Source organism: Loxodonta africana, chromosome 15 (genome assembly GCF_030014295.1).
Source record: "Loxodonta africana isolate mLoxAfr1 chromosome 15, mLoxAfr1.hap2, whole genome shotgun sequence".
In the NCBI taxonomy this organism is placed as follows: Eukaryota; Metazoa; Chordata; class Mammalia; order Proboscidea; family Elephantidae; genus Loxodonta; species Loxodonta africana.
The window spans coordinates 82,284,649-82,310,891 of record NC_087356.1 but is presented as its reverse complement, the minus strand read 5'-3'; the positions used below and the strand labels follow the sequence as shown (position 1 = coordinate 82,310,891).

The 26,243-nt window shown below is 44.1% G+C and overlaps 1 pseudogene; it reads right to left on the bottom strand.

The window, feature by feature from the left end:
- Positions 1-21,679: 21,679 nt before the first annotated feature.
- LOC100670837 (small ribosomal subunit protein eS24-like) lies at positions 21,680-22,878 on the bottom strand (annotated as a pseudogene).
- Between the last annotated feature and the right edge of the window lie 3,365 nt (positions 22,879-26,243).

The window sequence follows — 26,243 nt, the reverse complement described above, 5'->3', positions numbered from 1 at the left end:
ATTGCTAGAGGAGGACATCATGTTTGGTGAAGTAAAGGGCCAGCGAGGGCGTGGAAGGACTTTGATGAGATGAATTGGCACAGTGGCTGTAACAATGGACTCAAATATGCTGACAATTATGAGGATGATGCAGGACCAGGCAACGTTTTGTTCTGTTGTAGAAAAGATTGCCATGAGTCGGAGTCGACTCAAAGGCACCTAGCAACAACATACCTAGTGTGTCAAGAGAACTCTGTTTCTATCCTGTCCTAGATTTCCGCAGGTGGGTGTGGCCTTCACATCATTTTCCCTGATATTTTCTGAATCTCTTCTCTTATCCTGCTCGATCAGAACTGCCCACAAATCCTCTTTTGCATCTCCTGCCAGTGTGGTTTGGACCCATCTCTTCTTTGCAGCACAGCTGATAGGCCAACTGCAGAATTCCCAGTTTGCCTCCAACTGTTCTCTCTAAAATATACAGATGTCCCCTTGTATTTCTTTTACTTTAGCTATTTCTGCTCCTATTTGCTACCACACATATGCATGCAAATGCAGGAATTTCAGGAGGTGCAATTCTCTTCCAATGTAAAACTGTTCTGTGAATGGCTTCTGCAAAATGCCTAGCCTTTCCCAGCTCTCGTGAAGGGGCTTTATTGTCTTCCATGGATTTAAACAGGAAAAGAGTAATTTTTGGGTGAAGACGTGCCTGGAAGACTTCCCCCTTCCATTAGCAGCTCTTTCCTCTATGGTTGCATCCTGTGTCCAACCATTAAATGGTCCTCAGCCACAGCAGCTGTGACTGAGAGTTGTTTGGTTTTAATTATTTCTTTTCTACTTAAATGGAGCCTATAATTCTATACCCTCCTCTGATTCTTGATCTTGTTTCTCACTGTCCACTGTTGGTCCTACCAGGTCCATCATCCCATTCCTTCCATCCCAACAGCATTTACTTTCAATGCCAATCCAGGCCTCAAGACCTTGGCTTTCTTACTCCTTAGAGTTCTGGCCAAATTGCAATTGCCTCAAATCTTCATCCAGGTCTCTATGAAACTCCGAGGCCTAGTTCATACTAATACCTCTAGGTTCCAAGACTTTAACCAACACCCGCCTGGGCCACCTTAATCAAGCGATTTGTACTAACAATATCTCTTCTACTGTCTTCCTAGCATCTCTAACTTGTAGCAGGTCCAGCATTCCCATTAACCACAAATGCTTGGAATGCAAGAAAAGCGTTAATACCATGGACAAAATCAACCTCTTCCTTCTCCCTGCTTTAACCAAAACCAACTGCTGAATACTTACCAACATAGTTTACAGTTATCTCCCTTTGCCAGCTGAGGATGAAGCCTTCTCTACACATTGGAGATATGTGTGCGTGTAATCATACTTATTGATATTAATCTCTATGAGGTTGTCAGGGTCAGGGTGCAAGCCAGGAAAGAGACATGTTTTCAAAAATTAGATGAGTTCCAGAGAGAATGAAATCATTAGGATTCTATGTAGTTTGGCTAAATAATATGACTAGCTTAGCCAGTGTAGGAATAGTCTTGGAATAGTGCATATTATTAACAGTGAGCAATATATTTATGCATATATAAACCATCACTAGATACCTCGTTAAAATGTAGATTCTAATTCTGCAGGTCTGTGGTAAGGCCTGAGAGCTGACATTTCTAACAAGCCTCCGTGAGATGCTGATACCACTGGTCCCACCGGGCTGTGGACCACAACTGTCATAGTAAAGGGTGAGGGTTCTTTCCTCACTGGGCTGTAGATTTGTCACATCAACCTGAATTTTGACATTTGTAAAACAAGAGCATGGAAATACTTGGCCCCTCAGCTTGTTCCAGTGCGGATGTGTAATGCTGGGTTCAGTTCACATGCTGCCTCTTCTGTAAAATCTTCCCCAATTCTCCAACGGAAGTTCTCACCGTGAGCTCCTTTCACGCTTCAGGTTGATTCAGTCGAGCTGAGTTGAGTTCAATGAAGAAGCTTTCACTGAACATCCTCTACGTGCCACACAGTGAGTTTCTTTATTTGAGACTGAGTATGTGACCATGCCACTAACAAAGGTAGAAAATTTGGTTATACAAATGGAAGGGTAGACTCGGGGAGAAAACAAACAAGTTCGTGTTTGCGTGGTACACATTGTTGTTCGATGCTGTCAAGTTGGCCCCTGACTCATGGAAATCTCATGCACAATGGAATTGGATTTTTGTGATCCACAGGGTTTTCATTGGCTGATTTTTCTGAAGTAGATCATCAGGCCTTTCTTCCTAGTTTGTCTTAGTCTGGAAGCTCTGTTGAAATCTGTTCAGTATCATAGCAACATGCAAGCCTCCACTGACAGATAGGTGGTGGCTGCACTGAGGTACAATACTTGGGAACTGAACCCAGGCGTGATGATTAAGGGTGTGTGTCAACTTGCCTGGGCCATGAGTCTTGGTGGTTTGGCAGTTATGTAATGATGTAGTTGGCTGTTATGTAACAATGCAATTTAATTGTTATGTAATGACGTAGTTATCTTCCATTTTGTGATATATTGTAATCACCTCCACGATGTGATAAGCCAATCAGTTGTAAGGGGACTTTCTTCGGGGGTCTGGCCTGAATCAACATATATGGACATTCTGGCAAATCTCACTGGCTTTTGCTCACTCCGGATCCTACATCCAGCTCGTCATCGTCTGACTTCCATTTCTTGGGACTTGAGCCAACAACCTACTGTCTTACCTGCCAATCTTTGGCTCATCAGCCCCCTGCAGCTACATAAGCGAGGAGAGGCCTCCAGCCTGATGCCTGACCCATGGGCTTGAGACTTGTCAGCCTCTTCAACCTCATGTGCCATTTCCTTGAGATACATTTCTATATTTGTTTTTATGTATATATATATAATATATATTATATATATATATATATATATACGATGTACTTCACTGATGTAGTTTGCATAAAGAACCCACATGGGAGGTGAGAATTTTACTACTGAACCATTGCTGCCCCATGATACAAGTTATGTGCCAACAGGATGTAGAGGCGTCATGGCATGGTGTCCTCTAGAGACAGACTGTATGTGTGAGGAACTTGTCCCCAGCACTCACTATCCGTGTATCTTAGAGAAGTCACTTAACCTCTCTATGCCTCAGTTTCCTTATTTTAAAAATGGGGAATCATCAGAGTGCCCACCTTCATAGGGTTGTTATGTTGTTACGAGGATTAAATGAGTAAATACTTGTAAAGCACTCAGAATATATAGGTACGTGGAATTTTAAAGAAATGTTTGTTGAATAAATATATGTACTGGAAGTATCACTCAAGAAAATTCTGGGTAAGAGATACGGATTTGGGGGCTGTCAGTATATAGGTATCATCAGGGCCTAAGAGTGAAAGATATTTTCAAGGGAGAATGTAAGCTGCAGAGTGAGGGATGAAGAGGAAAAAAGTAGAATCTTTAGGGAATAATAATATTTAGGGTGTGAGCAGAAAAAGATGCAATGAAGAGATGAAGGAGTGGTCACAGAAGTGAAGAAGACCATGGGAAAGTGAAATCAGAAGCCAAATAACGAGGGAAGTTCAAGAAAGCAATAGCAGTCAGCAACGGCAAATGCCGTAGAAACATCAAGTAAGATGTGGACTAAAAAGAAGCCATTTGTTCATATGGCTAACAAAGTGTGTTTCAGGCTGTATGTAATTACCGTTTCTGTCTGTCTTCAGAAAACCCTGGTGGCGTAGTGGTTAAGTGCTATGGCGCCTAACCAAGAGGTTAGCAGTTTGAATCCACCAGGCGCTCCTTGGAAACTCTACGATGCAGCTCTACTCTGTCCTATAGGGTCGCAGTGAGTCGTAACAGACTCGAAGGCAGCGGGTTTGGTCTGTTTTCATTCACTAATTCATGTATCCTCAATGTAAGGAACCAAGCTTGCTGTTCAGCTGCGTATGTATACCCACGGGCTAGCACACTCCTGCAGCATAGCAGGGCTTTCTCGATGTTGGAATATTATTTTTGTTGCTACACTCACTAATGATTCCTGATCCTTAGTGGTCCACTTCACTCTGCTTGACTAATGGCACAATATATTTTATTGAATAATGGCACAATAAACAAAGCTCAGATTCTCAACCCCTGTCCTGTTCATTCTTCTTGGAGGGTCTGAAGGAGAGGGGAGGGCAAGGCCAGGATTTCTTTGTGTTGGACAATGTTTTTCTGTCTTTGTTGTGGTAAAATCCATGTAACAAAACATTTGCCACTTTAACTATTCTTAAATGTACAATTCAGTGACATTAATTACATTCATGGTATTGTGCAACCATCACTGCTAACCATTTTCAAATATTTTTCACCACCATTTACAAAAACTCAGTGAGCCTTAAGTAATAACTCCTCATTTCCTCCTTCCCCGAGTTCCGAAAACAAACAAACATAACAAACCAAAAAACCAAACTCGTTGCTGTCAAGTTGGTTTCAAGGAGCGACAGGTAGATTCAAATTGCCAACCTTTTGGTTAGCAGAAAAGCTCATAACCACTGCAACACCGGGGCTCCAGTATTTCATCTAAGTGGGGTTATACAAGTATTATTCCTTTTGTGTCTGACTTATTTTGCTCAGCATAATGTTTTTAAGATTCACTCATGTCATAGCATGTATCAGAACTTCATTTTTCTTTATGGATGAATAATATTTCATTTGTGAGAGAAAGACCTGGTGATCTGCTCCCATAAAGATTACAGACTAGAAAACTCTATGGGGTAGCTCTACTCTGTCACTGGGGGTCTCTTTGAGTTGGAATTGACTTGATGGCACCCAGCAGCAACAACGATATTCTATTGTGTATATATACCACATTTTGTATGCATTCGTTTGTTGATGGACACTTGGGCGCTTCCTACCTTTTGGTTATTGTGAATAACACTGCCATGCGCATTGATTATACTCAACATGCTTTTAATGTGAGGCTGGGTCATTGTAGAAGTTGAGATTAGGTCATACTAGGTTTGAGGTGGGAGTAGCTGGCTGGTAAAAATCTCAGGACAGATCATCTTGTTAGTGTTCACAGCATCACCAGACAGTGATGGCAACTCTTGCTTTTAGCCCAGTGTGCGCTAGCCAAGTCTCACAGCTTGTGTACTGGGATGAACCCTTAGGTCTCTCTGCCTCCAAAGGCTCTGGTGACAGCTGCCTTCAATCCTAGGAGACTAGCTGACCACATGTTGGTGGTGCTGAGGGAGCCACTCCTCTGCTGTTTGGCAGATTGGGCCAGCTGACCTTTAACATCCCTTCAACATCAAGATTCTGGAAGCCTGGCCAACCACTGAAGGCAGTCATGAAAGCAGAACCCAGGAGCTTCTCCAGGTGGGATCAGGTGACAGCAGAGTGGGGAAGTCCTTTTCATGCAGGTCTGGATTTGGTGTTTAGGCTCCTGCAGGGTTGTAGGATTATTGAGACTGGCAGGGAGGTGGGCTAGTGAGTTGAAGGAAGGAGGGGGGAGTGTGTGTGTTGTAGGACTGCAGAACCCCCTGCTGAGAAATCATAATCCCTGAGGCCCCTGTGGGCCAGGTAAGAGGAGGAAGGCAAGGCTGGGGGTGGTGAGCTGGGAGAGGGGGTGGATTGGGGAGCTCTGACTCATTCCAGTGTTGACAAATAGGCTGGATTCCTTTAACTCGGCTGGACTTTGCCCTTTCAGGATGTACAGCCAGCGTCAGCACACTGCTAATGGGGCTTTGAGAGTCTTCTTTTGATGAGAGCGTCCCAGAAAGCAGGTATTAGCCATTTCTGCTGGGGAGGCAATGAAGGCATTTGCAGCTGAAATCGGCTTTCCTAGATGCTCTAATAAAGCAGAGACTTTCAAAGCCCCATTAGCAGCGTGCTGACTCCAGCTTTACATCTGTACTAGCCCAGTTCAAGAGGGGAGTGCTGGGCACTCACATCTTGAGCCTGGAGGAACTAACTGCCTTCTGACCAAAGCCAGCTTCTTTTCCATCAGTAGACTGTGAGCTCCTTATGGAGAGAGACCTTTTCTCCCCACCCTCTAGTATGGTGCCGGGCACCAAATAGACTCTCAATTAATGTTTATGGGATTGCTAATGTGTTTGGAGTCTTCTGCTAAAAGGAGCTGAAGCAACACGTTATGGACAGCTTTTGGCACAGTCCCATGCCCTTGGAGGTATATGTGTATAGAAAAACATATTATATATATATATATGCACATGGACAGGTACACATACAATATATACATACATGTGCACAATAAGACACATGCACATATGTGTATATGTATGCATACAATCTGTACACATGTGTACATAGTATGTACGTGTGTATAAAAAAATTTTTTTTTATACTCACAATAAATACATATGTAAGGAGCCTTGGGGTGTAATGGCTAAACCCCCGGGCTGCTAACCAAAAAGATGCCATTTTGAACCTATCCAGCCACTCCAGGGGAGAAAGACCTGGCAAGCTGCTTTTGTAAAGACCGTTGTTCTTGTTATTATTAGGCTGTTGTTAGGTGCTGTCGTTTCACTTCTGACCCTACGACGTGCAGCAGAACAAAACACTGCCTGGCGCTGCACCATCCTCACAATCATTGCTGTTTGAGCCCATTGTTGCAGCCGCTGTGTCAGTCCATCTCCTTTAGGACCTTCCTCTTTTTCCCTGGCCCTCTACCAAGCACGGTGTCCTTCTCTAGGGACTGATCCCCCCGATAACATGTCCAAAGGACGTGAGACAAAGTCCGCAATCCTCGCCTCTAAGGAGCATTCTGGCTGTACTTCTTCCAAGACAGGCTTGTTCGTTCTTCTGGCAGTCCATAGTATATTCAATATTCTTCGCCAGCTCCATAATTCAAAGGCATCAATTCTTCTTTGGTCTTCCTTATTCATTGCCCAGCTTTTGCATGCATATGAGGCAATTGAAAATACTATGGCTTTGATCAGGCACACCTTGGTTCTCAAGGTGATATCTTTGCTTTTTAACATTTAAAAGGATCTCTTGCAGCAGATTTGCACAATGCAATACGTTGATTTCTTGACTGCTGCTTCTATGGGCATTGATTGTGGATCCAAGTAAAATGAAATCCTTGACAATTTCAATATTTTCTCTGTTTATCATGATGTTGCTCATTGGTCCAGTTGTGAGGATTTTTGTTTTCTTTATGTTGAGGTGTAATCCATACCGAAGGCTGTGGTCTTTGATCTTCATCAGGAAGGGCTTCTGTTCACTTCTCTTTCAGCAAGGAAGGTTGTGTCATCTGTATATCTCAGGTTGTTAATGAGTCTTCCTCCAATCCTGATGCCGTGTTCTTCTTCATATAGCCTAGCTTTTCAGGGTATTTTCTCGGCATACAGACGTGTGTGTGTGTGTGTAATATAAAGCCTCTGGGTGATACAAATGGCTAAGTGCTCAACTGCTAACAGAAAGGTGGTGATTGAAACCAGCCCAGAAGTGCCTCCAAAGAAAAGCCTGATGATCTACTTCTGAAAGTTCGCAGCCTTGAAAACCCAGTGGAGTACAGTTCTACTCGGCGACACGTGCGGTTGCCATGAGTTGGAGTTGACAGCAACTGTTCGTTGTTGTTGTTGTTGTTCTGTATATATATATATACGCATATAATGTAGATTTATGAGATGAATGCGTGAGGGGCAGGGCTAACAAGGGCTAGAGAAGGTGAGAGAAAAGGAAAAGTAGCTCCTCCCTGTGCTTCCTACCTACTAGTAAAGAAGATGACTTTTTCCTCAGCCGGGAGTCACTGAACTTCTCTACAAAATGCAGACTTCACAGCCTCCATGTCTTCCCAAAAAGAAGCCAGATGACTTCTCTCACGTTCTGTCCAAAAGCTAGGGAGTGTCATGGGATAGGGACAGGCCGTTGCAATAATATTCTCTGCAATTTGTCTTTTTTTCAGGATTAGAAAATTCAGGGTCCTTTGTTTATGAGTAAGGAGTGGTAGAAAAGCAGTAGGCCTGGGAGTAGGAGAGATGACTTCCATCCTGCTTTTCCACAGTGTGCCCTTGGAATGGCCTCTTCCCCTCTCTGGCCCTCAGGTTCCCCAACTGTGCCAGGATCTTTTGCAAATTGTGTATGCTGAGAAATCAACATAGGCAGGGACGATCTCCACTTTTGGGGTGAGGTACCTGAGCCGCTCAGGAGTTATCTACCTTGTGCCATGTAAATGATGGAGCCAGAATTCAATTCTGTGTCAGCCCACCTTCCACACTCACACTCATTCTCCCCATCCACCTCTTGTTTCCTCTCTGACCATGGGGCCCCGTGAGGCCATCATTGCACCTGCTCTTTGTCATACAGTAGTCTAGATGTGGGTTCTCCCAGTTTTGGGTCAACTTCCTCCCCTGTGATCCAAAAAAAAAAAAAAAAAAATTCTGGGGGGTATTGGCTGGACCAGTGCTTTGCTAACTAACCATCAGTTCCCATCAGAGAAGCTATTGTTTCTTCAGGTGGACATGCCTCCTCACTCCTCATCTCATCTCTCTGAATGCATGTGGTTTCAGCCAGGGACCTTGCAAGAAGCTCTGGAAAGTAAATAATAATCAAATAGCTGGAATGGAATAAATAAATAAATAAATTCCTAACCTCCCAGGGCCACCTGCCCTTGTGTGTTTATCCAGGTTATTTGTTTGACTCAGAATATGCCTGAGCTTGTGGAAGTCTTCTGGAAGCCACTGGTATGTGACTGGGGCTCTTTGCCCTGCCGTTCTGCCATTTGAATATTTCCAGTCAGGATTTAGTCACTGCACATCTCTGAGAGTCCTCTAATCAGAGAAATTAACTTTCATCAGACACAGGAATTAATCTTTGTTAGTGTTGTTGTCAGTCTAACTTTGGCCTTCTCATGTCAGACGTGGATAGGAGTGTCCCGGGAGGGGCTGCTGCCACCACTACCATGGGCCTCAGTGAAGAAACGAGGTACCTCACCTAAAAATGGAGGCCAGCCCTTGCTGTACCCGAGTTGGGAGGTATGTGACGTCACCGAAGGGTTCTGCTCTGGTGTTCAGCACTTTGTAGTCCTATGTGCAGGACTCTGGAAATGTTGAACAACTTAAAAGGGTGACTAAGGTAACAGTTGGAAGGGAAAGGAGGCCCTTTGGGAAGGAGGCCAAACAAAATGGCAACCAGCTAGGAGTCTTAGGTGGTGGCACATGATGGAGGCGGGGGGGGGGGATTCTTTAACAGTTCATCCATATGTTAAAAATACAGATCTGACTTCTTTTTTAAAGGATTTTTATGTGTGTGTGGCAAATATATACGTAACAAAACATTTGCCATTTCAACATTCTGCACACGTGCAATTCGGTGACATTAATTATTTTTATCCAGGCCTGTCTTAAAAAAATTTTTTTTTTAGTTTGTCTTGTGAAACCACCCTTCACTGGGTGTGTGTGTGGTAGGCATGGGGCAGGGGAGGTTGTAGGCACTGACCCTCAATTGCCATCGTGAAAGGTTTGGAGCCAACTTCGAGGTTCAGAGAATTTTAACAATTTCAGTCATAGAGAAAGTATAATGCAAAGAGAATCCGATGCTGCAGAATAAATAAATGTGATGTTAACACCATCTTCAGTAATATATATTTCATATCCTCTAATTTGCTCATGAAAATATACTATGGAGAATTGTGTCAACATCACACTTATTCCTTCCGCAGCACTCGATTTTGTTAGTGTCAAGCCAGTAGTCATCAGCTGCAGTCATCAGCATTCTCTAGCACGTCTTCTTTTTAACGTACGACAGCCTCTTGCATATACTTCTTTTTCAGGTTTAGAAAATTTGGGGGTCTTTGATTACGAGGAAACCCTGGTGATGTAGTGGTTAAGAACTATGGCTGCTAACCAAAAGATCAGCAGTTCGAATCCACAAGGCCCTGTATGGGATGGAGATTCTACTCTGTGCTTTAGGGTCGCTATGCAACTATGAGTAGGAATCAACTTGAGGGCAACAGGTTTGTTTTGTTTTTTGGTTTTGTTTACGAGTGAGGGGTGGTAAGAAAGGCACTAAGCCTGGGAATAGGAGAGATAACTTCCATCTGGGTTTTTCACAGTGTGCTCTGAACCTTGGAATAGTCACTTCCCCTATCTGGTCCTCAGTTTCCCCATATATAAAACATGGTATCTCTAAGGTATTTTACAGCTCTAATATTGAGTGAGTCTTTGAGTAACTACCAAGAAGTAGAGTCAAGAATGCCCTTAGCTATCTATGGAGAAGAAAGGGATCAGGGTTTCTTTATAATTTAGGACACAGTGGCCAGAATTTATGCCACATCGATGGCCACATGTCAGAGCTGCAGGAGTGCCTCACCTGGATAGGTCTCTCTGTTTCACATTCTCCATTTCTTAGATGATTGCTTTCTCTGCTATTGGGATTTAAAAAAAAGAAGAAGAAGAAAACCTCCAAGACAAGTCACTTTCTCATTGGCCTGTGACATGCTACGTGAACCATCTACATTATGGATGCAATCATGGATGCCGCCAACGTTGATTCATACCTTGGTGACCTCATGGATCACTGACAGCCATGCCACCTGGCAGGCTGCCTGGAATTCACCGGGGCCTGTCAGAAACCCCAGCTGCCCCTCCATTTTGCAAGCTACCACCGGCCTGGCGGTTACCCTTGGGTTTCCAGCTTACTATTGTCAGTCTAAGGAGCAATCACATGCTCAAATCAAAAGTCAGGAATTCTGAGAGGAGCAGTGCTGCCCACAGAACTGAGTGGCAACTTACAGAAGTACAAAGAGGTAACAAAGTCTCTTTCAGACGTCTTTTCATATTCCAAAGCCCCAGGAAGCCCATAAACAATGCGCCACCAGCCAGGCTGAGTTCTTGCTATCTTGTAGACTGAAGCATTCATTGCGAGGCTTCCTGGGCATCCTATTACAGGGAAGGGAGGGCTCTGGCCGCGTCTGCCTAGTGTAGATTAATCTGCGGCTGCAGGACACCTTTACTTCATGGTCCTTGTCTCATTGGGTGTCGCAGGGGAGGGTGAGTTGCTCTCTCTGGTTTTGGACACTTGCTTTTTAATCCTTTTTGCTGCCTTTGATTTTTACTTTTGGCTCCAGGGAAGGCGGGTTGTCATGGACTGAGCCTCGTGCCTGGCTTTGCACACCGTGAGCTGGAGGAACAGAGAGCTCTGCAGGCTCAGCAGTGGGTTCACAACCAAGGTTACCAGATCCCCTTTCTTGGCCTTCCTGCTTAAATAGCCTCACCCAATCAAACTAGAAATACAACTACTAACATGCACCCTGAAACATAACCGCAGTCACCACCACCACAATCCTACAGCTCCTCCCACAAATGGCAGGGGATTGAGGGAGGGCGGATTAAAGGAACGGTAGGCTGAGTGCTACAGGCCAATGTTTTCTGAGGACACTGGTACTTGGAGAATATTTGGTGCCAGCAAAAGCCACTGCTTCCCAGCAAATGGACCCCTACCCTTCTTTCTGAAAAGAAATAATGCTACATGTTTAAAATACGTGTAATGGGACTAAAATAATTTGAAAATAAACTTTGTCTATTTATTTCTTTCCTATGGTTTTATGAGAGTCGGAAAACAATGTTAGCAAGGAAAAAGCAGTGGTTTTGGAATCAGGCTTGAATTTGTCTGAGTTCTTACCATTTCCATGACCCCATTTACAGATCTGTAAAAGTAGGGATACTGATACTTTCTTCATTATTGCTGTGAGGCTTAGTGTATACATAAAGTGCTTAGCACATAGTAGGTGCTCAGAAAATGGAAAGGTTACTTACATGCTAAGTGCATTTGTTTCCTAGGGCTGCCATAACAAAGTACTACCAAGTGGGTGGCTTAAAAGAACTGAAATTTATTGTCTCAGAGTTCTGGAAGTGAGGAGTCCAAGATCAGGGTATCAGCCCCCTTTTGAGGGCTCTGCTGAAGAATTTGTCCCATGCCTCTATTCTAGTTTCTGGTGACGGCTGGTGATTCTTGGGTTTCCTTGGCTTGTTGATGCGTCACTGAAATCTCTGCCTCTGTCTTCACATCTGTGTGTGCCCATCTGTGTTGTCTTCCTTCTGTGTGTGCCCATCTGTGTCTCTTCTTTTTTATAAGAACATGACTCATGTTGGATTAGGACCCTTTCTACTCCAGTATGACCTCATGTTAACTTAATTGCTAACATCTTCAAAGACTCTATTTCCAAATATGGTCGTATTTATAGGTCCTAGGATTTTTTAGGAGTTAGGACTTCAGCATACCTTTTTGGGGCACATAACACATGGTGTCACCATGAGTCAGATTCCACTCCATGGCAGCTAACAACTACAACAACAATTCGATCCACAACAGTAACACAATATCTTCAGAAAAAATATGACTTCAGGCTGCCTTTGTTTTCCAGATTTGCCAAGAATCTACAATATAGGTTTAGTAACAGGTTTGGTCTGTGATTGGCAAAATGGCCCAATTTTTCTGCCTGGGGACACTCTGTGATTTGACAGGGAGATGGGTGACTGACTCCCAGCCTGTAAAGAAGTCAATACGTTATATGTTTTCCTAGGTAGAAAGGCATAGTGGTGGCTTGGACCCTGCCCTGTGGGATTTGCCTGGCTTTGAAGAGGACTGTTGGGTCACAATCCCTCATCAGACTCCTTAGGGCCAGATGTGCTTAAGGATTCAGATTTTTTTAGATTTTAGAAAAATAATATGGTGGAAATATTGTACCTTACGTAATACCTCCAGCGGAGTCTAGGGCAGCAACATGTGAGCAAAGAACATTGATATATCTGCAGCAAATATTCACCCTAAATGGCATCAACGAAGTCAACAAAGAAACTCAGGTCAGTTTAGGTCAGGTTTTACTGCCGAATGAGTTATGGAAGATCTTTCAGCATTAAGAGCTTTTTGGATTTCAAAATTGCAGATTGTTGATTTATAATAATAATAGAGATGATGATAAAAGTAACAGCAGTTACATTTAATAAGTGTTTTCCTTGTGTCAGGAACTCTAAGTGCTTTCCGTATATTTTCTTGTTGATTTTCTAACAACAGTTCTGTGAGGTTGGTATTTTTTTTTTCCCAATAAAAAAATTTTTTTTATTGTACTTTGGATGAAGGTTTACAGAACAAACTAGTTTCTCATCAAACAGTTCGTACACACATTGTTCTATGACATTGGTTAACAACCCCACAACATGTCAACACTCTCCCTTCTCAACCCTAGGTTCCCTATCACCAGCTTTCCTGTTCCCTCCTGCCTTCCAGTCCCTGCCTCAGGGCTGGGTGTGCCCCTTTAGTCTTGTTTTGTTCCATGGACCCGTTCAATCTTTGGCTGAAGGGTGAACCTCGGGAGTGATCTCATTACTGAGCTGAAAGTGTGCCCGTGGGCCGTGCTCTCAGGGTTTCTCCAGTCTGTGTCAGGCCAGCAAGTCTGGTCTTTCTTTCTGAGTTAAAATTCTGTTCTACATTTTCCTCCAGCTCTGTCCGGGACCCTCTATTGTGATCCCTGTCAGACCAGTCAGTGGTGGCAGCTGGGCACCATCTAACTGTGCTGGACTCAGTCTGGTGGAGACTGTGGCAGATGTGGCCCATTAGTCCTTTGGAATAATCTTTCCCTTGTATCTTTAGTTTTCTTCATTCTTCCTTGCTCCCAAAGGGGTGAGGCCAGTGGAGTATCCTAGATGGCTGCTCACAGGCTTTTAAGACTCCAGGTGCTACTAGAGGTGGGTATTTTTATCTTTACTTTAGTGATGAGGAAAATAAAGCTCACAGATGTTAACATATTAAGAAATATAAGGTCCGGTTCCAGCTGCCATTTAGCTGACCCCAACTCATGGCAACACATGTGTGTCAGAGTAGAGCTGTGCTCCATAGGATTTTCATGGCTGATTTTTGGGAAGTAGATTGTCAGGGCTTTTCTTCCAAGGCACCCCGGGTGGGCTTGAATTGCCAACCTTTCTGTTAGCAGCCAAGCATGTTAGTCGTTTGCACCACTCAGGAACTCCATAACCAGTAAATGGCAACCTTAAGATTTGAGCCTAGGTCTCTCTGCAAAGTCTATGCTGATTACAAGAGAGTAAAGTTTTTATTTATTTATTTATTTAAAGTTTTTCTCTACATAGTAGAGGTTGCTTCACCCTGGAGTCCAGAGAAGTTGTCTTGTGGATTGTAGGATATTTGCACTATTTTAGCCCAATAGTTGAGCCTGGCAGGAAGGGTCTTAAACTGGCTAGCAGCAGCAAGACGTGAAGGGACAAGAGGGAAATGAGAACCATTTCAACATAGGCAAATAGGCTGTATTGATGAGAACCCAGCCCAGACAGCCTCTGACCTTGGTTTGATCTCTCACCCTTTCAAAAAAAGTTTCTTTCAGCTTCAAGTGGCAGTAGTGGGAACTAGGTTGTCCAGAAAGTATGGGCGAGCTGCCCCAGGCCCAGACCAGGCCTCATCTCTGTGTGTGACCTCTATTGTGTGGGTAGAGTACTACAGAGAGAAAAAAAGAAAAAGAAAAAGCCCATAATGAGCCTTAATGTGGGAGGAAATGGACATCCTAAAAATAACGCCAGGTCCTGTGGAGTAATGACATCATTAGCCAACTCCAGCCTTGAGGGAGTCTAAGCACTTTTGACTAGACATTTTATTTTAGCACAAGATGTATCAAGTAGATCTATTATGCTTGTCAGCTCAAGCAAGGGTTGCAAGGAAAGAATTAAGTGGAAGGCACATGTGAAGGGCTGTGACACTTCTTTTAATCACATTTTACATCATTGCAAGAGTTGCTGTTTCCGAATCTCTGGCTGGGAGGGTCTTCATGACCACAACAAAACAGACCTGGAAAGACCAGAAATTCTGTCATCTGGAGAGGGCCTGACATTTTAACCTAATTCTAAGTCTTGAGGAAGAGAAGGGGCCTGGGAAACTGGATTAACGAAAGACTGCTGAGAAAGATGGGAAGTAGATGTAATGGAGAATTCTTCCTCACCAGGATTATCCTGTTTTTTTTTAAGCTGTCAAGTAAGCAGAAATTCTCTTCCAGGCAGGCCCCATGGTATTCTCCCTAGCCGGGCTCTAAGGACCATGCATGAAATAACAAGAGTTATTACCATCTGTGTAGCCTCCTTTCCTAGACTGTGAGCTCTATGAGGACAAGATTGGGCCTCTCCATCCCTCTTCCTCAGCACTTGGCATAGTGTTTGGTGCATATTGGGCCCCTCAATAAGAATGTTTTGAATTAAGTCAAATGACTGTGAATAAGTTTCGTAAATGGTGAAAGATTATTTTGTATATCCCTGTTTGTTCACTTGTAAGAGGTTATTATGAATATGCCCTAACCCCAAGAATCTCCACTTTAACAAACATGATGTTTGGTAAAACAGATGGTTGGCAAAAATGAGGAAAACCCACTGTGAGATGAATTAACACAATAGGCACAGGAGTGGAGTCAAATATGGCAACACTTGTGAAGATGAGGGACCAGGAAATGTTTCGTTCTGTTATACATAAGGTTACGACGAGCTGGAACAGACTCGATGGTAACTAACAACAACAACAGCCACCTCAAGAATGGAAGGGGAACCAGTCCTCTCCAAGAACGCAGAGTGGTGAAATGTGCATTGTTCTAGGAGCAAGGAGGCCTGCATCCTGTGGTTTCAACCTAGTGGCTCTACCACTCAAGCTCCCCTTCACGTACAGCAATGGCAAAACCCCTTAGTATCTCTTAGCTTCGTGGAGGTACCAACAGAATAAATGACGTTTAACCTGAGAATGGTTTGAAGACAAGTCAGCCTATTGTTGAAACTTGAATCCAAAGGTCTTTTCCCTTTTCCACTCCACAGGCTCTCCAGTGAGTGCGGCCATGGACTTCTTCTGGGTTCACATCTCCCGAGGAAGCAGGGAAGGTGGGGTGTGCCCAGTCTCTGTGTCTGGCCACATGCTTATTTCTCCCCAGAACAAAATGTCAGTTTCAGCTTCCTCCTTCTCTCCCTCCCTCCCTCCCTCCCATCTCTGTCCTCCTTTCCCACTTGCAGCCCTTTCTCAGCCCTTGCCCCTCTCTGCTCTGGGCCCCTGGGGCCTGTCACAATTAGAAAAGGAGGAAGGAGGGGAGCCATTCTAGCCCACCAGGGCTTTAGAGGGAGCTGGGACTGTGTGACAGGGACCCCGGGCTGCAAAGGTTTCAATGTCTTTCTTCTTTTCCAGTCATGATACAAGCCAACTCAGGAGACCCTGTGCTAACGTCAGGGAGGAGCCAAGGCCAGGAACACATTGCTTTGTGTGTAGATAGATACATGTATAGCACAGTGTGAGTGTGAGTGTGCATGTGTGTGTGCTCGCGCATGTAAAAAAAAAAATGTAAAGACGTGTACAAATATGGACATGAATTTACGTATTTTGTGCTGCAGATCAAGGAACAATAGAGAAATGCCTTTTAATCTGAAAATTTTAATCCATGTGAGTTTGGGGAATATAAAATCTCAAGGAATCCCTTTGTGCTAGTCCCTCTTTCCACCCTTACCTTGTCGCTCCACCAGGACTTGTAGACTACCTTCATAAAAGAAAAGCAGTAGTTGGAGTGGGTGGTGGGAACCATTCAAAATCCTTTCTCCCCAGCCCCAAATACCAGGTGTTGGCATAAACATGAGCATATTCATGCTCAACATAGTCACACGTAGGAGAGGAATGCAAGCTTTTCCAGCTTCCACTATGACACAGTTCTGTTCCTGTGCTGGCATTTTCCTGGGCAGTGCTGAGGGAATTCATTAATCTGTCTCCTTGCTATTTTTCTACCCAGCCCAGGAGATGACTATTGCCTATAAATCACCTATATACGGGGTGGGATAATCAAGAAAGGGATACAAGACAGAGGAAAATAGCCACTCAGAAAGGGTACAGATCTGAGGTGTGGGGCCCAGAAAGTGGGGTGAAGAAAGGAGAGCGACCTTTCGAAGAAATAACATGTAGAGAAAATTGCACCAACTTGTTGGGGCCAGATCTGGGACAAAGTCGATCTTGAATCTGGTCTTCAAGATGTTATTCTAAGCTTCTTGCTTCAGCTAATCTCTCTGGGCTACAACTAGACCATCTGTTAAGGTGGGATCCCACCATGCCCTCACTCATCATAGTGCGATCCTGGGAACTAAAGCCTGTGCAGAGGAACAAAACAAACACATACATACAAGTTATTCAAACCCTATATATTTGCTTATGCAAGTTAATTAATGAAAGTATCCATGGTGGAGACTGCTAAGCAGCACTGTAAGGGCCAGGAGGCAGTGAGGCCAGAGGGAAGAACATGGGCCTAAAATCAGATGTGTTACTGATTCTCTCTTAAGTCTCTGGATGCCATCCATTAGCCCCTGTCCAAAACCTCAGCTTCCTCCTTGCTAAGATCCGTTTGGACTCTAAACTTCTGGGATAAAGGCAGTTGTTGTCATACAGTGACAGGAAGCTCTCTCATTTCTCTCAGTGGCAGCCATCACATGCACCGCAGCTTGAAGGAGAAGGGGCTGTCCTAATGGCTCCCATCACCGAGGGTCCAGACTTCCACCAGTGCTTTCCAGCTGCATAGATTTGACTGCTCCCTTCTGGAACAAAGTTTGCTCCTGAGGTTTTTTTGTTTTTGAGAGGCAGCTTGAAAGGAGCACAGGGTCTGGAAACAGATAGACTTGGCCTTAAAGTCACTGATGAAATACGTAGCCTGGTGGGAGATATCCTTAGCCTGTCTGAGGCCTTGTTAGATACACAGATAGAGAGATAGACAGACAGACAGACAGACAGGCAGGCAGGCAGGCAGACGGATAGATAGATAGATAGCATGGAGTTGATTCCAACTCATGGCAACCTTATACTATATACAACAGAATGAAACGTTGCTTGGTCCTGCATCATCATCATGACTGTCAGCATGTTCAAGTCCATTGTTGCAATTATTGGGCCAATCCATCTCCCTCATCCTTGCTGGCCACACATGATGTCTTCCTCCAGTGACTGATTCCTCCTAATGATGTGTCCAAAGCAAGTGAGAGTCAGACAACATTCTGTTGCGATCCATGGCTAATTTCTGGAAGTAGATTTCCAAGCCTTTCTTCCTAGTCTTTTTAGTCTGGAAGCTCCACTGAAACTTGTCCACTGTGGGTAACCCTGTTGGTATTAAAAGATCAATGGCATAGCTTCCAGAGTCACAGCAACGTGCAAGCCACCACAGTATGACAAACTGACAGATGGGTGGTGGCTGGGGCCCTGTAACCACATTTTAAAAATGGGGATAACAATACCTACCTTGCTGTCATTTTGTTTGTGTGTATCTGTGTGTGTAAGCATTAGGGACAGTGTATGGAGAACACCTAATATAGTTCTTGGAACATAGATGTATTCAACGCACAGTAACTACTACTATTATTGGACCACTGGAGGTGAAGACTGTGAAGGAGAGGGGAATGATGGCAACGAATATAACCCTCAGGCAGATATCTCACAGACCAGTTAAAATGTGTGTGCACATGTGTGCACGTGGATATGTCTGGCTGGGTGTATGAGTATGTGTGAGAGTGGGTATATTTGCATGTAAGAATGTGTGAGAATATGTACACGTGTGCATGCATGAGTGACTGTATGTATGTGTGTGTGCTGTACAGTCTGTGAGTGTGTTAGTATGTCTGTATGTCGGGGTATACAGAGTTCCTACTTCTCCAAAACATCTTTGCCTTTGTAGATGCTTCTCACATGGCTGGAATGTCCTCCTCTCCTCACCTATTCTGTGAATTCCTACTCGTTTACCAAGATTTGACTCATATCTCCTCCTCTTTGAAACCATCCCCGAACTACCTGGAAAGAGTGGATCATTCTTTCTTCTGTTTCCTCTGCCTCACTCTACCTCCTGGAGCAGCATGAAGAAGGGTTAAGTGAATGGGCTGTAGGCTCAGATGCCATTGGTTTGAAATTCTGCCCTCGAACTTCTAGCTGAGAGGTTTCAGACAAGTTACTTGACCTTTGGAAAACTTGACTTCTTTATCTGTAACGTGTAAATAATAATTGTGTCTGCTTCATAGAGTTGATATGAAACTTAAATAATATAACGCATGGAGAGTATTTTACCTTGTATCTGGTACATAATAAGTGCCCAGTCAATGTCAGGTATTATTATTCTACTTTTTTTTTAGTACTTGCCACATAGTATTATAATATTATAATGGTCCATTTACATGTTTGTTTCCCCTAACCTGTAAACTCCCTGAAAGCAGGGATAGTTCCTCTAGTACCTATCCAGTAGCCTGACACCCAATAACAATTTAATAATGTAAAGTAAAAGAAAAGCATTATCTCTTCCCTGCCCTATTTCTCTCTTCTCCTGTCCTAGGCCTCTCCAGCCTCCTTCCTGTTACCACCAGAAGGCAGACTTGGAGGCTAGAGTGCAGCCTCATACCCATACAAAGGCATCCTTAATCAACACAAAAAGATCCATGCTGTATCTATACTTAGCATGCACTCAGCTCTCACACTTATTACATCACCAAGGCTATTTTTTTCCTGTAGCCAACTTCAATGGACTCAATTGAAACACTAGAAAGCCCTTTCTGGCCCATCAATGGACCTGAGGCTAAAGCTTCTGGTAGGACAAGACTCTACTGTTGTTGCTTTATAGAAAGTGCCCTAAGCCACTCTGGTGAACTCACCCCCCAAACACGCAACACCAAACCAAACTGCGTGCAGGGAGGGAAAAACCCAACTCATCAGAGAGGACTAACCCCCAGATAACACAGTGCAAAATGCATATACATGAACTATTGTATAGGACACAGGCCGTCAGGCTCCCTAACTTGTTATCCTACCTTTGTTTTCCCCTCTTTCCCCATTTCCCAAGTAGATCTGCAGAGGAACCTGAACTGGAGGCCCAGGCCCACCCTAGTTTCTAAGGCAGTCTTGACTAGGGCATAGCTTCAATTCAACCATCTGTTGAAGGGTGGAACTAAGTTGTGTTCTCCTGAACACAGGATTTGGGGCCTGGAATGAACCCTGGGTACCCAAAAGCTTGCTAGTTAGAGCGTTTCCTATGCTTTTCTTATTATCCAATCTTTCGGCTAAGACTTCTGCTTTGGTGTCCCGCTCTGTAATTTTTTCTGAGTGTATATGTGTCTGGTAAGACCAAGTCCCTTGCAGCTGGGACCGCTGCCCTGAAACTCAGGAATGATGAGGCCTCTGCAAACCTGTCTGCCTCTTATTTGTCTTCCTTCCTAGGGTTGGCTCTGTCCCTTCACCTGCCTCTGCCCATTGCAAGGGTCTTGCTGTATAAGGATAGATTGTCAATGCTATGCCCTTTCCTTTTGACGTATTCAATCTCTGGTCTTTAGAACCCTTCAGAGTTGTTCTTGCCTTTGCCCAATTTTGGAACACTAGGCTCTTTAGGTCCACCTCAAGGTCCCACTCAGCAAGTTTGGCCAGTTGACCTCAGGGCACCAGGGACTACCTGAAGCAGTTCAAAAGCTGCAGAGCTATAAGCTCCTTATCTCCACTATTCCCTCATAAGTGTGGGTAATGGCACCATTCCTGAGCAGGATAGTTGGCTGAGTGTATGTGTGAAGAAAGAAAGGGGAATTTGGTTTTGAATGTGTTCAAAGTGAGTGCTTATAGATTATACAGAAAAGTTTCTAGTAAACAATTGGATATGTGGGGCTGAAAGTCAAGGGAGAAGTCTGGGCTACAGACAGTGACTTGGGAATAACTAAGTGTCATGAATTGAACTGTGTCCCCCCAAAATGTGTGTCAACTTTGCTAGTCCATGATTCCCAGTATTGTGTGATAGTCAACTATTTTGTCATCTGATGTGATTCTCCTATTTGTTATAAATCCTACCTTTATGATATTAATGAGGTGGGATTATCGGCAGTTATGTTAATGAGGCAGGACTCAATTTACAAGACTAGGTTGTGTTTTTCATCAATCTCTTTTGAGATATAAAAGAGAGAAGCAAGCAGAGAGACATGGGAACCTCATACCACCAAGAAAGTAGAGCCAGGAGTGTGTATCCTTTGGACCCAGGTTCCCTGCACTGAGAGGCTCCTTGAACAGGAGAAGGTTGATGACAAGGACCTTCCTCCAGAGCCGACAGAGAGAGAAGGCATTCTCCTGGAGCTGGCACCCTGATCTGGATTTCTAGCCTCCTAGATTGTGAGAGAATAAACTTCTTGTTCATTAAAGCCATCCATTTGTGGTATTTCTGTTATAGCAGGGCTAGATAACCAAGACGTTAAGACGTATAAGAGAGTTGAATCCATTTGCTTGCCTAGGAAGATCAGGCAGAGCGTGGTGCCTGGTTACCATCACTGAACATTTTGATCAAAGATTCTGTAGAAGAATCCTGATCAAAGAGGGGAAAATGCAGAACAGAATTTCAAATTCTCATGGACTCCAGATTTTCTGGAGCCATGGAGGCAGGATGAATCCCCCAAACTATTGTCTTTAAACCAAAAATATCCCCTGAATTCTTCTTAAACCCAAACAGTAGTTTAGCTTAACTAGTGAAAAATTCCTGCCTTGAGCATTGTACTCTTTTAAGAACTATGCATATGGTATCAAATTGACAACAGTAACTCGAAAGACTAGACAGGAAACTTAGCGGGCAGGGAGTTCATGTTAATGGGGGAGAAACAGTTCAGAAAATGGGGGTGAGAGTGGCTGCACAACTCCAAGAATATAATTAATGTCACTGAATTGTACACGTAAAAACTGTTGAATTGGTGTGTGTTTTATTGTGTATATTCTCAACAACAGCAACAACAAAAATATTTATATGAGACCAAAACCAAAAGGTCAACAATTACTCTTAAGCAAAGATGAGGAGATAAAGGGGCAGGGAAACTAGAGCCCCGGAAATGGAACAACCAGAATGCAGTTAAAAGAGAATGTTGACACTTTATGAAAAATGCAACTGATGTCACTGAACAATTCACACAGAAAGCGTCAAATAGAAAATTAATTTGCTGTGTAAACTTTCACCAAAGACACAATTAAATATTATTTAAAAAAAAGCATGCAGAGTGAGAAGAAGAAGGAGATGAGGCCAGAGCCCTGAAGATTCCCTAAATTTATGGGATGGGCAATAGAAGAGGAGCTTCCAAGGAGTCTGAGAAGGAGTGGCTGGAGAAGTAGAAGAAGAACCTAAGGAAAGTGGCCTCCCCAAAAACCAAGGGAGAAAGGAATTTCAAGAGAAATGGAAAGTAAGATAAGGGCTAAGACTTGTCCATTAGATTTAGTAACACAGTGTCACTGGTGACTTTGAGAAGAGCTGTTTCAGTGGTGTTGGGGCAAAAGCCACACTGAAGCAGGCTGTTTTGTAAATGGGAGGGAAGCAGGTGAGGACTCTGGAAAAACTGGCTGTGGAAGGAAGAGGTGTGCAAGGGTGGTAGCTAGAGAGAAGTATAAGTTATAGGGAGGGCAGGTTTGATCATTTAGTTTTTTTTTTTTTAAGTTTTTATTGTTTATTAATCCTCTGGTGAAAAATCCACACAATCATTGCAGATCAAGTCACTGTAGGATCTTTATTCCTTCTGTCACCCAATCTCTAGCTCACTTTTTACCTGCACCAAGATTAGCCTTTGCAGTCCCCCTGACTTTCTTCATTCTGTTCTTGAGCTCCTTGCGCTGTTTCCTTGAGGTCTTTTTCTTCTCATACAGGCCATGTCTTGCAAGTCTGCATTTAGGTTCATAATCCAAGGAATCGAAAATCATGCCAAAGCCAGTAAGTAGTCTTTCCACCACCAAAATGGGTTCTGAATCCAACACAAAGGTGTGGTCTTGTATATTTTGTACATTTTGGCTAGTTTTCCCCAAATTTCTGTCTTAAGTACTGTTGCCTTCCCAGGGTGAAGGACATCAATGACCATTTGTTTCCACTCTAGTAGTCAACTGGTCATGAACTTCCTGGTCCGGATAGGTACCGTGTCAGTCATGACGGCGTTAGGCGCTCAGGCAGCCAGCCAGTGAGGAAAAAAACTGGTTGTTTAGTTTTTAATGGAGGAGGTTTCAGAATGTTTGATTCCTTCTGGGAAGTAGACAGCAAGAGTTGAATACAGAGGTTAGAGAAGGAATAACCGATGGAAGGAAATTCCTGATGAGGCAGGGCACGAAATCCAGAGCACAGCTGGTGAGATAAGGAAGCCTTAAACAGGAGAGGGATGCCTCTTTACCTTTAGATTGGGTCTAGCAACCAACTAAAAGAGGAAGAGAATGACCAGAAGTGCGTTGGGTGGCAGACAGGTGGCCTAAAACCTAACATTTGGCAGAAATAGTCCACACAGACAAATCAGAGTTGCTCGAACTTGAAATATCTAAAATAATGAAACACTCAAAGTGGCATATCAGGGAGTCTGACCCACATTCGAGTGACACATTCTGTGAAAGGAGGGATTGCCCAGAGATTCTGAAATGCTACCACATGGTCTCTGCCCAGTGCTAATGAAATATGAAAACCTTGCCTGGAGAACAGGGGCACCTGGGGGGTGCTGCTCTCCTAAGGGGGGTGCTGGGCAGGGGGCTTCCCTTTGGGGACTGGCAGCAAGGCTCCTTGATGGGGCTTCTCCTTGCCCACCACCATTTTTCTTCATTATTTCTACTGCGTCACCCGCCATGTTGCCAGTTTCTTCGCAGAACATCGATAAATGGCACCTCTTATGTGATATCCTTAGGGGACACCTGTTACTTATTTTGATGTTGGGCAAGATGCCATGGCTAATTAAGAAAAATTGTAGGCCGCCCACAACGAATGCGTAGTTTTTTGTCAGCTCAGCTGCACAGTCCCTCACCCTACATTGGAGCCATTTTCCCCACTGGGAGTTTGCAGGAGGCAGGAGACAAGGAAATATGAGCATCACTTCCTTCCTAGCCTGTCCCTAAAAGATGTTCCACTCCTCTCTTCCTGCTAAAATACATGGCTAGTCATAGGCCTAAACTGGATACCGCCTCTAAATCTCAGGCCTCTGGGAGGTCAATCAAGTCCTTCTCTTTTGTCTACCCTAAGAAACCCGGAGGTGCAGCCAACTGACTGTTTTTTCCCTCATGACTTGGCAGAGGAGGAAAGACAACTTCTCTGGCCAGGGCTGCATGGACACAATGACCCAGATAACTGAAATGACACCTCGCTTGTGTCATTGACCTGAATTACCTGACTCAGCCAATTCTGAGTTTTCTGAAAACAATAGACTTTGCTGGCCCTGCCCATATACCGCTATTTTTTTCTGAATTCTCCAGATTTGGGGGCCCTATGAAAGGTGGTAGAAAGTTTTGTGTGTGCAAAAGACCATGCTCATGGGAGCCCGTTAATGCCTTTTGGGGTCAGAATGATTGGGAAAGGACTGAAATTGGAATAATGAGAATTACGTGGGGGATGCTAGATAGTAGGAGTCCCTGGGGGGCTTAAATGGTTAAGTGCTCAGCTGCTAAGCAAAAGATTGGAGATTTGAATCCACCCAGGCCTCAGAAGAAAGGCCTGATGATCTACTTTGAAAAATCAGCCATTGAAAACCTTATAAACTTAAGGGGCAGTGAGCTTATGTGGAGGAACAATTTGGAAAAGGAGCCTGAGAGTGGTTGTGCAGCTTAAAGAATGTGATCACTGTCACTGAGTCGCATGTGTAGAAATTGCTGAATCAGTGTATGTTCTGCTGTGCATGTTCTCAAGAACAACAACAAAAAATACTGTAAATTATAAAAATAAAACCCAACAAAAAACCCTATGGAGCAGAGTTCTACTCTGATACCTGTGGGGTCGCTCTGAGTCGGAATCAACTCAACCTTGATGGCAACTGGCTCTGTTTTGTTTTGGTTTGGTTTTTGTGGCTATTAGAAGAGGATACGGAGGAACACGGATGAGTCTTCCTCTGAAGATTTTCTTAGCTGGGGGGAAGGCATATGCCTGTGGGAGGATATGAGTGGAAGATTACCCAGGACAGGTGACTTGCCAGGATACTTTCTGCGCTCTGGCCCCTGGGTATTTTGGAATTCTTTGAAGAAACTTTCTTTTAACTTGTGGATTCTTCTTTTTACACTCCTGACAAAAGAGGCAAAGAGTTGCTGGAATTCAAGAGCAGGAAGAAGGGGAGACAGAGGGAAGGTATGGCGGGGTCTGGGAAGTGTTTGGCTGGAGGCAGGATCTAAGCCCAGCAAGAAGGCGCCAGAGCAGTCTGTGCCCCAAACGAAAGCCCAGAGAAACTTCAGCCCAGCGCCTGGACCCATGATATCAGGCTCATTGGACCTTCTCCCTCTGTCGGGCTGGCATGGCTTGTCCAGCCCTTCCTGCTGGCCAGAAAAGCAGAGCACTGCTGGAGAAGAAATTACATTGTGTTCGGAGCCGCGATAACTTCAGAGCAGGCTGTTTCCCCCACACTGGGATACAGGACGGCCTCCCCTTTCTATCTCTTCTTTGATTTCACATTGCACCAGCTTTAACACCGGGTCCGGGGACAAAAGTCTTCTGTGTGAGGCTCCCCCCTGCCGCTCACACTATCAGGCTGCTCCCTGCCCCTCTGTGGCCCTGACATGCTCTCTGCAGACACCAGCAGACCACAGAGATGTGATCTGGGTTGGCATTCCAAGGACCCAACTGCTGCAGGAATTGCAAATGTCTCCGATTAAAGCCGGCAGGCCTAATCTGAGCTGCTACAGTACAGAGGAAAGTAACAAGTTCGCTGGGTTTCTCTGACTCCCCATGTCCAGGGAAGAAAACATTCACAGTGAGAAAAGGAATACAGAATAAAAACAAAAGGAAAACCGCAGACATGGACGCGTGGGCTGATACCATATTCCACCCAGGCTAAGTCAGCCATAGTACTGCTTTCATACTCATGAACCGGCCCGCTGGCTTACCTCCGCACAAACTTCTGGGCAGACGGAATTTCTAGAAATCATTGGGAACCTCCAGGAGTATCCTTACGTTCTAGATGTGTGAAATTAGAGTGATTCCTGCCATCTTGGATCAAGAGTCCTCCAGGCAGGGGGAAAATGCCCAGTCAGCAGTGGAATGAGAAGAAAAAAAAAAAAAAAAGTTGCCTTTGAGTCGATTAAAATTCATGGTGAACCCATGTGTGTCATAGTAGAATTGCTCTATAGGGTTTTCAATGGCTGTTTTTTTCAGAAGTAGATTGCCAGGCCTTTCTTCCAAGGCACCTCTGGGTGGACTTGAACCTCCAACCTCTCTGTTAGCAGCCCCCTTATTATCGACCCTTGTATGTACAAACCTTTTAAAACTTTGAGCCATTATGTCCCGTGAAAGTTATTACCATTACTGTATTTTATTATTTTTAAAACAACTTTGCCTTGA